This window comes from Miscanthus floridulus, chromosome 12 (genome assembly GCF_019320115.1).
Source record: "Miscanthus floridulus cultivar M001 chromosome 12, ASM1932011v1, whole genome shotgun sequence".
Lineage (NCBI taxonomy): Eukaryota > Viridiplantae > Streptophyta > Magnoliopsida > Poales > Poaceae > Miscanthus > Miscanthus floridulus.
This window is the reverse complement of record NC_089591.1, coordinates 26,724,833-26,742,345: the sequence shown is the minus strand read 5'-3', so window position 1 is coordinate 26,742,345 and position 17,513 is coordinate 26,724,833.

Sequence of the window (17,513 nt, the reverse complement as noted above, 5' to 3'; positions counted from 1 at the left end):
ATCCTCGACTCTCGAATCTCGCCGTCGGACATTGTATCACCCCTATGCTCGACCTGATAAGTCCCTGTGGCATGGTCAAAGCATGTAACCTCATGTGTGCTAGCCCTTTTATTTGCCTTCTCTAGGTGTGCCTTTGGTTTTGGAGCCCATATCTCTCCATCACTCTACAACTTCAATGCATGGGCGTGTCTATCGTTGAACCATGCAACAAGCTTGTATAAGGTGAATTGAATGATTATATTCATGGGCATACCATGGATCCCCAATAGCAACTTATTGAATGACTCGGCCATGTTGTTGCACTAAAACTCATACCTCCTAGCCACTGGCATCGTGAGCTCTTGTCCATTTCTCCAAATCCCTCACCAAACCTGTGAGCCATTGTCTACCATCTGCATTTGATGCGGTTTTGACCTACTCCACCAAACCTAGTGAGCCATTGTCTACCATCTGCATTTGATGTGGTTTTGAGCTACTCCAACTTTTCTAAAAGTACTTGTCCTCAAGCTGTCGAGCAGCCTCCTAGAATAGATCAAAGTTATCCTTCACACCATTGTTCTAGAGTAGATTCTCGACAAGGTGCCAAGTACACCAATGATGGTGCAAAGGTGCATACCCCTCTATCTGCTCTCGCATGGCATTAAGTATTCCCTAGTGCCTATCAGATATGACGCCAACCTCCCTGCTAGGCCCAACCACATGTATCTAGACTAGCCTCAAGAACCATCCCCAACTGTCATTATTCTCCTTCTCAACTAAAGCAAATGCCAAAGGAACCAACTTGTTGTTCGCGTCACAGGATATGGCTATAAGAAGTGTGCCCTGGTATTTGCCAATCAAGAACATACCATCAATGGAGAAGACGGAACTGATAGTGCCTAAAGGCCTTGACACACTGAGGGAAGCACAAGAAAGCAAGGAAGAATATCTACCTCCCATCCTTCCATGCATTTGGTTTTGGGATGTACTCATAATGCATGCCTAGATTCACCTCTTTGATTGCATTGAAAGTACTAGCAACTGCTCATACCCATCCTCCCAGTCCCCATATATCATTTTCCACACTCGCTGCTTAGTCCTCCAAGCTTTAACATAAGTTATCACATAACCTCCATACAACGCCTCAACAGTCCTTGATAATTGTCATAACCTTCATGTTGGGTTCTCCCTGCAATATTCCCATCAACCGCTTGGCAATGAGGGTAGATGTTAACTGTCAATGCCTTAGTGTCAGCACAAGGTCAGCACAATTGTGTGGCCCGACAACTTTTGTGATCTTCTACTTTTCGGTGACCTTTTACTTCCTTGCACAAACCCTCCATGGGCAGCGTTCCTTGTCACACACAACTGTGTAACGGCATTCTGCACATGAATGCAACACCTTATAAGGTCTCTTTCGTATCACTACAAACGCCTGCAACCACCTCTTCAATGCAGGGAGGTCCTTGAATACCCTCCCATTCTCAATTACCATGTTAGGGCTGGCCTCAGGAGCTTCTAGGAGCTCATCATCATGTCCTTCTACACACTCCTAATTGGAATGAGCAAGATTGCTGCACTCGTGAACTCTTAGATCACGGCGGTCGGGAAAGATATGCCTCAGCATCTCAAAATCACTCTCTATCAGCTCTCCAATAGGGCGATCATCATTAGAATCAAGAGCCCTTGCCATCTCATTGATGGAAACAGAGATCCCGATCTTCCGTTAGGTAGAGGTAACTATCGTTGTGGCGGAGAATGACACACCGATCCGGCTTTAGATCGAAAGATCGAACCCTACAATCTTAGCACCACAACTCCTCTGGTTATCAATCGAGACACGGATCTGGTTGACCTTCGCCAAGAAGGCTAATCCCTGCCTGCGCAACAAAGAACACAAGCAAGAACAACAAAGAAAGCAACCAAATTGCAGATGAATGATTAATCTCACGAAGTTGGGGTCTCACAAACCGATGGAAGGCGAAATAGTTCTTGACAGATTAATCTAAGAAAAACCCAAAACCTAATGTCGGTGGCGGCGTATGATTATAAAGGTCTTAGGGTCGTCGCCTACCCTAAATGCGCCCCCTAATGGGCCCAAACACTGATACACGGTCCAACGGACCAAAAGACAGTATCGCAGCACCCTGGCAGATTCTGGACACTGATTAGTTTCGATGATTCCCATTGATTCTGAAGAGATTTTGATGTGAAACCACTTGGATTGGCTTCCTTATCAAATTAGCTTTCCAACCATAGGTGGATCGTCGAAAATGGAGTCCGGATGCATCCTAGGGTGACCAGTTTAAAGTAGACTAGTCCTGGAGGCCGATGTAGACTCGAAATCATGTTGGATCGGGCCTCCGGTTTCTATTGGACGTCCTTGCTGGTCATCATCACCTCCACCACATCCTCGAAGTCCCTCATGACCCTCTCCAATGTTCCTAAGCAAGATAACATCATTAGGTAGTAGTCTATTCTCAAAAGTATAAAAATGATTCGCTTAAGAACGAGCCCACCTCTAAATTGAGTTGACGCATTCGAGCCCGGGTCATTGGACCTTGCATAACGGTTGGAGGATCAGCGGGAACATCCGAAGGAGTGATGTCCTAATCACTCATATGGCTCCAAATCATTCATAATTTCAACACTATTGGAGCACAGAATCCATCTCCATAGAGCACTTGCACAGCAACAGGGGACACATCCACATTGTCAGGATTGTCTACCGAAACATAAGTAGAAAAATGAGGAAAGAATGAAAGAAATGGATGTAAGGAAGGGGGTAAGCTCCCAATAACCATGCGGATAAGACATTTACTTGGATGATTGTGTGTTAAAGGGATCTCATGAGGAGGATCTGCCACAACATCATGAGTCTGACAAGCATCTCCAACTAGCTCATTAGGGGCAGATTGATCATTGGAACCGTAGATGCAACCTCCACATCCATATTAGGTTTCGGGATGGGAGGGTCGAAGTGTGCCTATTGACCCATTGGTGGGGAAAACCCATGAGGGATGGGATCAACTAACACCTGATGCACAACCACATCCAAACATTGCAGCTGACTCTTCATAGCCGATCTCACAAAGTTCTCCCACTGATCCACACATCCAATTGGGATCATTTGCCTAAGGATGTTGGGAGGAGAACCAAGGTGTAGTACACCCTCAACTGCAATGCCATCATCATCATCGCCAAGGCAATGCAGCTCCTCCTGAGCCCTTGCAACCATCTCACTAAATGATGGCATCTCATTGAATAGCATAGGCATGCTTTGCATGTCAATAAACTCAACATATCCATAGCGATCACTTTCAATGGTGCCTCCATGATATATGGTCACTAGGTTGTCCATCTATTTCAAACATGTAACGAAAACGCATGTCCTTTAGTCCAAATTAGATGATAGATAGTACCTAACAAGTACTTTCTCACTACAAACTAAGTAAATAAGATAATAACTTCAGTACATAGATACAGTGTACTCACTAAATAGCTAGATCCTATTTAGTTAACTAAATATATAACTACCTATCTAAGTAGCTATCTAACTATATCTATGTACCTATGTATCTATGTTTCTATCTATCTACATATCTATCTCACTAGATCACTAACTAAATCAACTACCTGAGTCATCACATTAACTAGTAAATAACAAATGCCAAAACTACTACACTACAATCAAAGCTAACTAAGTACGTACATTGCAATTCACAATTTTTACCTATCCAATGACAGAGTCGTGGACGTCGACGAAGTCACTAGTAGATGCCGGGCAGTGGGTGAGGCCGACTGAGCTAGGCCGGTGGTGGCACGGCCTGGGCGCTGCAGTTGCCGATGCCGGCGGTGGCGCACGGCAGGGCGCGGGATGCTCGACACTCCAGCGCGGCGAGGCCGGCACAGCGGGTGCTGGGCGGCACGGACACGACGGGCGTGGGTGGCACGGCGCGGGGGCAGCACGGCCACGACATGGCGAACACGGCTCCAGCGTGGCACGGCGTGGCCAAGGCGGCTGTGGGCGTGGGTGGGACGTCGGGCGAGGCGAGGGTGCGGGGACTAGCACGGTGTGGGCACGGCGCTGGTGCGGTGGCCGCCGCAGCCACGATCGGGGGGCAAGGAAGGGCACGGGCATGGACGAGGACGAGGGCATGCGGGCATGGGCTGCCGGGGCAGGAGACGGTGCAGGAGGTGATGGCGGTGCACTGCTCGGGCGGGCGCTGGCGGTGCGAGAGAGAGGGAGAAGAAGAGAGAAAGGATTGGGGCCCATATGTAAGACAGGCTTGGCGCCAGTAACCACATCGCTGAGCTCGGTGCCAAGATCTATGGCACCAAGATCTATGGCGCTGAGCTACTTACCAAATCACTAGCCACGTCAGCGTCGAGCCCAAGACCTCGGCGCCAGCAACGATGGCGCCGAGTAGTGTAAGCTCGGCGCCAACAACGATGGCACCGAGTAGTGTAAGCTCGGTGCCAGCAACGATGGCACCGAGCTAAGGTTCCAAATTTTGAAATCTTACCTCTAGGGGCATATTTGTGAAAAAATTCAAAAAAGGGCTAAAAATAAAAAAAATCGGTGTATGCCACCGCGTATATCGTTAAGGATTTAATTTTTTTCCAAGTTTGTGAGAACATATGGAACGTGCATGCATCATGATAAATCATTCATTCCTATCATAACATTCTTCCTCCCCCTTATAAGTTTTAGATTATGTTATGTAACCCTTTTCTATGATCGCGTTGTCTCACAGGAGTTATACCATTTTGATACAGATGGCAGCCCTAGGAGCCCTTGTTGCAAGCGACACCTTTTTGGCACTATTTGGAACTCTGGCCCTACTATGGAGGGTACTGCACTCTGTCGGGTATGCTAAACCGCCTCGCTACTTTGGGAGCGAAGTGGTAACTACGGGACAATAGTGGTACGATGTATGGGTGACTGTCCCAGCCCGTGCTGATCACCCACAGTGGTAAGGTTGGAGTGTGGAGTTAGATGGACAAACACCTTGGGAGGTGCCCAAGTTGCAGCTTTTGAGGTCCTCAGTGAGATATGTCAGGAGTTTGGGGATGAGCTTGTCAAAGGTCCTATTGGATCCTTTCCTCAAGTGGACCCATCGCAAACCGCTTGGACCCAACTAGGCGGTAATGCTTTGGTAAGAGACCAGGATGAAAGAGCAGGAAGTAGAAATGCTACCACGAGTGCCATGTATGCTGTTATGAAGATGTTTTACTCTCATCGGGATAGCTACATCAGTTGTATGCAAGAGCTCCAAAGAACACATGCTACATAGCGTAGGATGCGAGGACGTGTGCACAAGCACCAATGGACAGTTAGAGCAGCTCCGAATGAGATAGGTAATAATATGACAACTTTGGAAGCTCGTTGGGGGCAGTTTGTCCATGCTGATGCAGAAAGGGATGCAACCATCGCAGAGGTTTAAGGGATCCGTGCAGAGAGAGACGAGGCTATCCATCTTGCTAAGACTAGAGAGGCAGTTAGAATCTAACTGTGTTTTAGGCTGCTAGGCAGGCAATGGAGTTTGATCAGCAGAGAGCAGGAACTCATATGCCAGGTTGAGGAGCTTCAGCTAGATGTCCATCATCTCAACAACATGGTGAATCCAATTCTTCCTCCAGCTCCAGCGGTGGAAGAAGATCCCATTGTGTTGATTGCTGAGGACGCTGGCATGGAGGTGGATGCCGAGGACGAGCATGAAGATGAGGAGATTGAGCCTTTTGAGGACTGACCATGGTGATGGTGTGTCCGACATCGACAGCGACCACCCCGAGGAGTAGCTTAGCTTTCGTATCTAGCTAGATGCGTTAGCTCTCTATCTTCGATCATTTATGTAATGAACTCATAATTTAGTTCGATCTCATGATGTACCCTTTGATGTACTCTTGAAACCTTGCATGTAATCCATGTTGTGGTTGCACTTTTAATGAATGCCCGTTGTGTTGGCAAGCAATTTGGCATATACAGAATGCATTGCGAATGGCATTAAGTAATATAATTAGTGATGTTATGGTTGTGGAAATGAATTATTGAGCCTCTATTTTATTGTATGAATTTAAATTCTAGTCCAGTAAATTTAGTTTGGCATAATCATACAATTCTTATACAATTTTCCGACATCATCAATAATTCCTTATTGTTGCAATTCTGCAGATGCCTCGCACCCGTTCTAGAGCCGGTGGGAACAATGGGAACTGATGGTGCCGGGGGTAGTGGCTTGAATGGTCATGATAATGAAGATTTGCCACCACTGCCCCTACCCACTCTGGCAGAGTTGATGGCTATGCTCGCTGAAGGGCAACATGCTATGGGCAAGGCTATGCGCATCATGGTGCAGCAAATCGCCCAGGGCAGACATCAGCGCTAGGGTGTAGAGCCTAAACCAATATAGTGATTTCAAGGATTTCCTAGGATACCTAAGTCACCTATTTTCAAGGAGCCTGAAGAGCCACTCCAAGCAGAGGAATGGTTGAACACACTTGAACAAAAGTTTCATTTGCTAAGACTGACTGAGCCAATGAAAACTGAGTATGCATCCCACCAGTTGTAGGGGCCTACAGGCATTTGGTGGAGTCATCACCGAGCCACTCTGCCTGAGAATGCTCAAATTACTTGGAACTAGTTTAAGGCTGCTTTTTTGTCACACTATATTCCTCTAGGTCTTATGAGTATCAAGCATACCGAGTTTATGAAGCTGACACAAGGTACCAAGAGCTTGACTGAATATCTACATGCTTTCAACAACCTGTCAAGATATACCATGGAATTTGTTGATACTGATGCAAAGAAAATTGCTAGTTTCAAGCGGGGGCTTGGCCCCAAGCTGATGAAGACTCTTGCTAATAACAAGTTTGTCACTTTCAATGAATTTGTCAGTGATGCCTTAACTCAAGACAATCAAAACAACATCTATGCTGCATCCAAGAATTGGAAGAGAGCCTTTGAAGCAGGCGCTTCTCAGTCAAAAGCTCCAGTTGCTGTGAGACCTTAGTTTTGCCCACCTGCTCCCAAGTTTAGGCCACCTCAGAAAAAGGTGCAAATTGTTCAAAACCAAAAGGTGTATCGCAAGGCTTTTTCTATTGCTCTACCAAAGGGTGGCATAAGATAGGGAAGTTCTAGTGTTCCACCCAGCAGCATGCCGGGTTGGAACTACAACAAGCTCGGCCATTGGACAAGAAATTGCGCCTATCCTAAGAAGAACAACCAGAAGCAGGGTAATTCCAATGTGCAGTCAGGGACATGTGCACTATACCACTGTTGAAGAAATTCCTGTCGATGAAGTTGTTACTGCAGGTATGTTTCTTGTGAACCAACATCCTGTAGTTGTTTTGTTTGATTCTAGGGCATCACATTCATTTATGAGTCAAATATTTGTATCCAAGCATAATCAGAGGGTAGTTACTACATAAGTGCAACCGGAAATCAAATCTCCACCAACCAAAAGTTAGAGATGTGTGCATCTCAATAAGCAACCAGGGAGTATACCACAGATCTTGTAGTATTGCCCAGGTTGGGGATAGATGTAATCCTAGGAATGAAATGGATGAGTGGTCATGGAGTTTTTATTGATACTTACACTCGTGTGATTATGTTAAGGGAACCAGACAATAAGAATGTCATCTTAGTACCACTTCCTAGAGATTTTGACCTCTAAAATATAGCTAATGCTATCCAACCCGTGACTATTGCTGACATTCTGGTGGTGTGTGAATTTCTAGACGTATTTCTAGATGAGTTGCCTAGGTTACCACCTGACAGAGATGTAGAGTTCAAGATTGAATTATTACCAGGCATGGCACCTATCTCGCGAAGGCCATATAGGATGCCACCCAATGAATTAGCTGAGCTTCAAAGTGCAATTGTAGGAGCTTCTTAAAAAAGTCTCATTCGACCCAGCTCTTCACCGTGGGGTTGTCCTGCCATATTTGTGAAAAAGAAGGATAAATCTTTGCGGATATGTGTGGACTACTGACCCCTTAATGCGGTAATGATCAAGAACAAGTATCCATTGCCTCGAATTGATATCTTGTTTGATCAGCTATCAATGGCTAAAGTGTTCTCCAAGATCAATTTCAGATCGGGGTACCACTAGATTAAGATCAGGCCGGAAGACATACCTAAGACTGCCTTCTCCACTAGGTATGGTCTATATGAGTATCTTGTCATGTCTTTTGGTCTGACCAATGCTCCTGCCTATTTCATGTATCTGATGAATTTGGTGTTCATGCCTAAACTTGATAAATTCATGGTGGTGTTTATTGATGACATCTTAGTCTATTCTGAGAATGCGGAAGATCATGAAGAACACCTAAGAGTTGTCTTAACAAGGTTGTGAGAACATAAGTTGTATGCTAAGTTTTGCAAATGTGAATTTTGGTTAAACAAAGTACCTTTCCTAGGTCATGTGTTATCTGAGGATGGAATTTCGGTAGATCCTAGCAAAGTGCAAGAAGTTATGGATTGGAAGGCCTCGACTTCAGTTCATGATGTTCGGAGTTTCCTTGGATTAGCATGTTATTACCATCGTTTTATTCTAGACTTCTCTAAGATAGTCAAGGCCATGACCAGATTGCTTTAGGAAGATGAGAAATTTGTGTGGACTCTGGAGTGTGAAGCTGCTTTTCACACTTTACGGACTTTGTTGACTACCGCTCTAGTTTTAGCACAGCCCAACATAGAAAAACCATTTGATGTGTTTTGCGACACACCTGGTACTAGGTTGGGGTGTGTGCTCATGCAAGAGGGCCGAGTCATTGCCTATGCCTCGCGTCAACTGAGGAAATATGAGGTTATTTACCCAACTCATGATTTAGAGCTAGTCGTGGTTGTTCATGCTTTGAAGATTTGGAGGCACTATTTGCTTGGCAATGTGTGTCACATTTACACTGATCACAAGAGCCTCAAGTACATCTTCATGCAACCTGAGTTGAACATGAGACAAAGAAGGTGGTTGGAGCTAATTAAGGATTACAACCTAGAGGTGCATTATCATCCGGGCAAGGCAAATGTTGTTGCAGATATTTTGAGCCAGAAGTATCATAGCAAACCATTGCTGGAAAGATGGCTTTAACATACTACATCGTGTAGTTTTACATAATCTCACCATCAGTTGCTCTCTTGAAGCACAGGTCATGGAACTCCAAAAGACCGACATGGGTATCTTTCATATCAAGAGAAAGATGGAAGAAGAAGAGGACTAAACATTTTAGATTAGATGAGAGAGGTGTACTTTGGTTTAAGGATAGACTTGTTGTACCTAAAGATAGAGAACTTAGAAACCAAATCTTAGATGAAGCACACTCTTCTAAATTGTCCATCCATCCTAGTAGTAGCAAGATGTATCAGGATTTGAAGACACGGTTTTGGTGGACAAAGATGAAGAAAGAGATTGCAGCATATGTGGCTAGATGTGATACTTGCTGCCGAGTCAAAGCCATTCATTTGAAACTAGCAGGGCTACTCCAACCACTACCAGTTCTAGGTTGGAAATGGGAAGAAATCAACATGGATTTCATTGTTGGTCTTCCAACCACCTAGAAGGGTAATGATTCCATTTGGGTAATTGTGGACTGTTTGACGAAGTCTACACATTTCATTCTAGTTTAGAAAGTTTACTGCCCACATCAATATGCAGAGTTGTATATCACCCACATAGTGCGATTGCATGGGATACCTAGAACCATTGTGTCTGATAGAGGTCCATAGTTTGTAAATCATTTTTGGGAACATTTGCATAATTAGTTGGGTACCAAATTGATCTAAAGTTTTGCTTATCACCCTCAAACTGCTGGGCAAACCAAGCGAGTAAATCAGATTCTTGAAGACATGCTAAGGGCCTAGTGTTATATCTTTAAAGGGTTCATGGGAGAAATGGCTACCTTTGGCTGAGTTCTCCTATAGCAATAGCTATCAGGAAAGCATCAAGATGGCCCCTTTTGAGGCTTTATATGGCCACAAGTGTAGAACTCCTCTGAATTGGGTTGAGCCAAGCGAAAGAAGGTATTATGGTATTGACTTTGTCAAAGAAGCCGAAGAGCAAGTTCAGATTATTCAGCAACATATAGAAGCTGCTCAATCAAGACAGAAGAGTTATGCGAACAAGAGAATGAGTCCTCTTGTATTTGAAGTTGGTGATTACTGTGTACCTAAAAGTATCACTAATGAAAAAGGTACAATGATTTGGTATAAAGCGAAAGCCGGACACCTCGGTATGTGGGCCCATACAAAATTATTGAGCAATGTGGACTAGTAGCTTATAGACTCCAATTACCACCAGAGATGAGCGCTATCTTCAATGTTTTCCACATCTCTCAATTGAAGAAATGTCTTCGTCTACCCAAAGAAGCCACTGAACCCACTAGTGTCAAGATCCAGTTCGATTTGATGTATGAAGAAAAACCTATCCGAGTGATAGAAGAAATGGAGAGAGTGACTAGAAGTAAGGTGGTTAAGTTCTATAAAGTGGTGTGGAACAACCATAGTGAGTGTAAGGAAAATGGACCCTTGGCCCATTTACTTTGGATTTTGGTGTTTGATGACCAACACAACCAAATTGGACTAATGAATTTGCAAGTGTTTATCTTGTAGTTCAATAGGGTGCAAGACGTGACTTGGACGAAGGCGACGTGATAATCCGATGATCAACACCTTAAGCAAGACCTTAGGAGCACAAGAAAAGACCCAAGATATCAAGCAAAGTCCAAGCACGAAGATAGGAACCAAGCCGTATGCAAGATCGCGAAGAAACGAGCTCGTAGAGGCGACCGGACGCTGGACCGGACGCTGAAAGCAGCGACCGGACGCTGGACCAGGTGGCTCGGCAGACAGGCGAACCGGACGCGAGGACCGGACGCTAGCGGCAACCGACCGGACGCAGAAAACACAGCGTCCGATCGAGTACAGAGAGGTTCCAGGCCCGCAAACTGCGACCGGACGCGTCCGGTGGCAGGCGACCGGACACTGGCAGCGTCCGATCGGTAGTTCGTGGCTGCAACGGTCGGGACGACCGGACGCGTCCGGTCAGGACGATCTCAGCGTCCGGTCAGTAGCAGAATTGTGGGAGTTCGACCCCAACGGCTACTTTCTCAGTGGGGCTTATAAATACAACCCCCAACCGGCCATTTGAAGGGAGTGGAGCTGAGGAAACATACCAAGGGTGTTGATACACCATTTTAGTGATCTCCACATGCATAGTGCTTAGTGTGTTATTAGGTGATTAGCATAAGTGCTTTGCGAAGTGCTTAGGTTGATTAGACCACCGCTCATGCGCTTGCTCTAGGTGTTTGCCTAGTGTTTAGTGAGGTTTGCATACCTCTTGCCACCCCGTGCTTGCGAGCACAAGTGTTGTACATCGGAGGGGCTTGAAGTCTTGCGAGATCACACCAACCGCGTTTGTGGTGTGGCCGCCACCGTGTACCGAAGGGAACAAGGCCCGCGGCGTTTCGGCCGAAAGCTTGATAGTGAAGACGGCGGGGAGCATCCGGGAGAGGCTTGCCGAGAGGCACATCGGAGACCCACTTGCGTGTGGGGAAGGCCCGAGGCTATCCACGGAGTTACCCGGCCGGGAGCTTGGCCCTTGCGAGGGATTCCTTGCGAGGGGCTCCAACGAGGACTAGGGGGAAGCTTGCGCGCTTCTCGATACCTCGGTAAAAATACCGGAGTCATCGACGGGAGTTTGCATATCTCTACCTTGCTCTTTAAGCTTCCGCATTTACATTGATCATATTATTATCATTTGCAGTAGAGATAGCAACACACTAGCAAAACCGTAGTTGCACATCTAGATAGATTATCTTTTGCGTAGGTTTTGCTAGAGATTGAAAAAAGAGGCCATAGTTTAGAGTTAGATTTTTTAAGTTGCCTAATTCACCCCCCCCCCTCTTAGGCATCACGGTCCCTTCAATTGGTATCAGAGCCGGTTGGCTCATATTTGGACCTTTGGCTTAACCGCCGTTGAGCCGACGCTATTGTAGAGTGGTTGGGATGGATACCGCTAGGCCTCCACAATTTGACGGCACTAACTTCCCATACTATAAAGCTAGAATGGCTTGCCACCTTGAGGCGGTTGATTTGGGTGTATGGAGAGTCACTCGCGACGGGATGAAACCCATTAAGAATCCCGAAAAAACCCACAAAGAGTGAGGAAAAAGAAATACATTTTAATGCTAGAGCTAAGAATTGCTTGTTTGAATCATTTAGCATGGATGTGTTTAACCAAGTGTTCACCTTAAATACGGCACATGAAATTTGGTTAAAACTCCAAGAGCTCCATGACGGCACAAGTAATGTCCGTGAGCAAAAACATTGTCTAGCCAAGCAAAATTATGACTCCTTTGCTATGAATGATGATGAGCTTGTTCGTGATATGTACTCTCGATTGAATCTAATCATCAATGAGCTCCATTCAATAGGATTATTAAAGCTAGATGATGCGGACATCGTGAGGAAGATCATCTCCGTGCTACCACAAAAGAAATATGCAAGTATCATCACCATCCTTCACAACATGGAGGACTTGAGCAATATGACCCCGGGTATAGCCATTGGCAAGTTAGTGGCATTTGAAATGTTACGTAAGATGGGGCAAGAAGAAGCTTCTTCATCAAGCAAAGGCAAAGCTCTCGCTTGTAGCGAGAAGAAAAAGATGAAGGGCAAGAAAGTTGAGTCAAGCTCAAGCTCAAGCTCCTCAAGTGAAGAAGAAGATGAGGATGATGATGATGATGAAGATTCAAGTGATGATGATCAATCTTCCTCCTCCACCTCCGACCTTGATGAAGAATCAATCAAACTTATCAAAAAGGTGGAGAAGATGATCGTAAGGCTCAATGTCAAGGGTGTGCCCATCCAAATTCAAGACCTCGTTTTCACTAATCAAAGAAATGAGCAAAGAAAGAGGGGATGCTATGGATGCGGCGAGTTGGGGCACTTTGTGGAAGTTTGTCCAAACAAGCCCACACCCAAGACAAAGAAAAAGGCATGCAAGAACAAAGCCCTCACAACAATAAGGTCATGGGATGATTCTTCTAGTGAAGAAGAAAACCATCACAAGAGGCGAGGTCACAAGCACTCATCATCAAGCTCTTCTCGTGTGTGCCTTATGGCACGAGGTAACGAAAGCTCATCCTCTAGTGAGAGTGATAGTGATGATGATTTGCCTTCTTACAATACAATTGTGCAACAAAATCTTAAATATGCTAAAGTTTGCACTAGTCAACAAAAGAAGCTCAAAACTTTAAAAGAAGAGCTAGGTAGTTCACAAGAAGCATACAAGAATTTGCTTGAACAATATGAAAACTTTGCAAATCTCAATGTTGAACTATCTACTAAAATTGAGCAACTTGAGGCTAGTGCAACAACAAGTGCATGCACAATTAATAATAAGCAACTTGAAAAGAAAAATGAAAAATTAAAAGAAAAATTAGCTAGCTCACAAAATGATTATCAAAGTTTGCTTGCTAAAATGGAAATCATGTGCAAACATTGTGATGAGCTAACAAATAAAGTTGCTAATCTTGAGGCCGTCAAAAATACCCCCACCAAGGCATCTAAAAAGAAAAGCTCTATCATTAAAAAGGATGCCTCTACTTCTTGCAATGATTTATGTTTAGACTCACCTTTGTGCAACCAAGTTTGTGTTGAGAAAGTTATTGTAGATACATGCACACAAGAGGTTGCAAAGGAGAATGAGCAACTCAAGCAAGAAGTAGCTCGCCTCACCAAGGACTTGACTCAAGTGAAAGGCAAGGCGAAGCAAACCCAACTTCATCAAGATAACACCGTCAAGGGAGTGAAGAAGCTTGATGAAGGACAAACCGTGGTTTGTTACGTGTGCCACAAGGAAGGTCACAAGTCCTATGAGTGCAAGGTGAAGAATGGGGGAGGAGCAAAGAAGAAGGAGAAAAAGCAAACAAGCAAGCTCTCCAACACCTACACCAACAAGGTGGACAAGAAGGCCTCCACACCTTATCTCTTGAAGAAGAAGAAAAATGACAAGGTGGTGGCCATCAAGGTGAACAAGCAAGCTAACAATGGGGTCAAACGCTTTTGGGTGCCAAAGGAGATCATTTCAAACATGAAGAGCACCAAGAAGGTTTGGATCCCGAAAGGGAAGTGAGAAGTCCGTCGGTCTTCGGGGAATTTGGAGACTTGGCAAAGTTTGGGTGCATTTCATGGGGTGCATCATGATGGACAAAGTTATTGCCAAGTAGGTTAGTGAATACTATGGACCCAAATTCCCCTTCCCATGTTAGGTAACTAGATGCCATTACTTCCAATGTGTATTCATTTAAATTGGTTTGTTTTTCAATTGATCTTCTATTAAAGCATCTAGTTATCTTTTATGCCTATGTTTGCATTTACATGCTTTCATCTTTTGTTATGCATTCAATAGGTATATCATATGGTAGGTTTGCTCGGTTTTATTATCAACCCTTGGAGCAAACCTACATGTTTTAAAATTGCTTAGAAGCACGGCACATAGCTTGTTTTACAATTATTTATCTAATATGTGCCAAAGTCCAAATTGTAGATAATCTCTCCCAAATATCATCTTTCAAAGTGGTATTTTGATACTTAAATCAATGTGCACAAATGCCACAAGTATTCAACACTTGTGTGCACAAATTTAGGGGGAGCTTAATCTACAAGTTGGATGCCTTGAGACTAACACTTGTTCAAATGATATCAATTTTTCTTGAAAACTATCACATTTGTAGTAGTCTCATTGTAAGGAAATTGGAGTCCCCGGAGTTAAGCATCATTCTTCAATTGGCTTCATCATGTTGATTTCATTTCATATTTACATGCTTTCTCCATGCATTATATAGATTAAACTCTCTTGAACAATAAATTGCTAACTATGCATATGCTTTGTTTTCTATCATATGTATGCATATATTTAGGGAGAGCTTATTCTATATAATATGAGAGTCAAATTTTGTGATCCATTTCACTCTATATAAAAAGGATCATGAAATTTGACCCTCCCTTGTGCTACTAATGTCTTCCTTTTTGGTGTTTGATGCCAAAGGGGGAGAATTTGAAGGACCAAAGGCAAGCATCAAGTTGATGTCTACAGGTGGTAATGGTCCGAGAAAGGGAGGAGAGTGAATTATGGATTAGTCTAAGTAGTGGGAGAATTTTCTTTAGAAAGCTAGGCTTTAAATCCATAATATCATATGGGGACATTTACAAGGGCAAGACAAGCTTTTAAGTAAAGTTTCAATTGGTATCTATCAATTAGTATCATATAAACTTGCCCTTTGCATTGTATCCTAGCAAGTAGGTAGTTTTTAACTCCCAAACTCTTATTATTTGCTTGCTTTGGTCGTGTTGGCATCAATCACCAAAAAGGGGGAGATTGTAAGGAAAATGGACCCTTGGCCCATTTACTTTGGATTTTGGTGTTTGATGACCAACACAACCAAATTGGACTAATGAATTTGCAAGTGTTTATCTTGTAGTTCAATAGGGTGCAAGACGTGACTTGGACGAAGGCGACGTGATAATCCGATGATCAACACCTTAAGCAAGACCTTAGGAGCACAAGAAAAGACCCAAGATATCAAGCAAAGTCCAAGCACGAAGATAGGAACCAAGCCGTACGCAAGATCGCGAAGAAAACGAGCTCGCAGAGGCGACCGGACGCTGGATCGGACGCTGAAAGCGCGACCGGACGCTGGACCGGTGGCTCGGCAGACAGGCGACCGGACGCGAGGACCGGACGCTAGCGGCAACCGACCGGACGCAGAAACACAGCGTCCGATCGAGTACAGAGAGGTTCCAGGCCCGCGAAACTATGACCGGACGCGTCCGGTGGCAGGCGACCGGACACTGGCAGCGTCCGATCGGTAGTTCGTGGCTGCAACGGTCGGGACGACCGGACGCGTCCGGTCAGGACGATCTCAGCAGTCCGGTCAGTAGCAGAATTGTGGGAGTTCGACCCCAACGGCTACTTTCTCAGTGGGGCTTATAAATACAACCCCCAACCGGCCATTTGAAGGGAGTGGAGCTGAGGAAACATACCAAGGGTGTTGATACACCATTTTAGTGATCTCCACATGCATAGTGCTTAGTGTGTTATTAGGTGATTAGCATAAGTGCTTTGCGAAGTGCTTAGGTTGATTAGACCACCGCTCATGCGCTTGCTCTAGGTGTTTGCCTAGTGTTTAGTGAGGTTTGCATACCTCTTGCCACCCCGTGCTTGCGAGCACAAGTGTTGTACATCGGAGGGGCTTGAAGTCTTGCGAGATCACACCAACCGCGTTTGTGGTGTGGCCGCCACCGTGTACCGAAGGGAACAAGGCCCGCGGCGTTTCGGCCGAAAGCTTGATAGTGAAGACGGCGGGGAGCATCCGGGAGAGGCTTGCCGAGAGGCACATCGGAGACCCACTTGCGCGTGGGGAAGGCCCGAGGCTATCCACGGAGTTACCCGGCCAGGAGCTTGGCCCTTGCGAGGGATTCCTTGCGAGGGGCTCCAACGAGGACTAGGGGAGAAGCTTGCGCGCTTCTCGATACCTCGGTAAAAATACCGGAGTCATCGACGGGAGTTTGCATATCTCTACCTTGCTCTTTAAGCTTCCGCATTTACATTGATCATATTATTATCATTTGCGGTAGAGATAGCAACACACTAGCAAAACCGTAGTTGCACATCTAGATAGATTATCTTTTGCGTAGGTTTTGCTAGAGATTGAAAAAAGAGGCCATAGTTTAGAGTTAGATTTTTTAAGTTGCCTAATTCAACCCCCCCCCCCTCTTAGGCGTCACGGTCCCTTCAGTGAGCAAGATGCAACGTGGGAACGGGATGATTTTCTGCGTGACGCCTACCCCACTTTCTATAAGGATTGGTAGGTCTTTCCAATCTCGGGATGAGATTTCCTTAAGGGGGGAGGGGTTGTAACACCCTGGTGTTAAGCACGCATTTGGCATTGGCATTTCATGAGCACAAGCATCATTGAGCATTCATGAGCATGAGCATGTCAAATTATATCTTCAATATCTTGTTTATATCACTTGTGATGTCTCTTAAATTTATACCAGGCTAGGGTTTACATGTGATTAATGTGTGAAATGCTTGTGGGACCTTTGGGGTACCTTAAACAAGTTTAAAATGTCACAAGGAACAACTTTGGTATTCATGACTTGGACCAATTTGGCCTCTAAGTCATGGTTAGTGTAAGGTACCATTTTCAAGTTGTATGTTTGACCTAAGTTGAACATTACTCTAGAGTGCTTGCAAGGCAATGCATCCTTAAGCAAAGTTGTAGAACTTGACTAGGGTAACAACTTTTATTTTTAAGTCAAGATCTAATTCGGTGCATAAATGCTCAAAAGTAGCAATGAAATTTTGTTTTCAAACTTAGAAATTTCTCTAAGTCATGAACCTATTTTAGGTTTCAATGTACCATAATTTGGAGCTTTGTATTTTGAAAACTATGGCGAATTAGATGTTGCTCCCTTAAGCAAAGTTGAAGTTTATATGTAGCTCTACAACTTTTGTTAATGAAGTTTT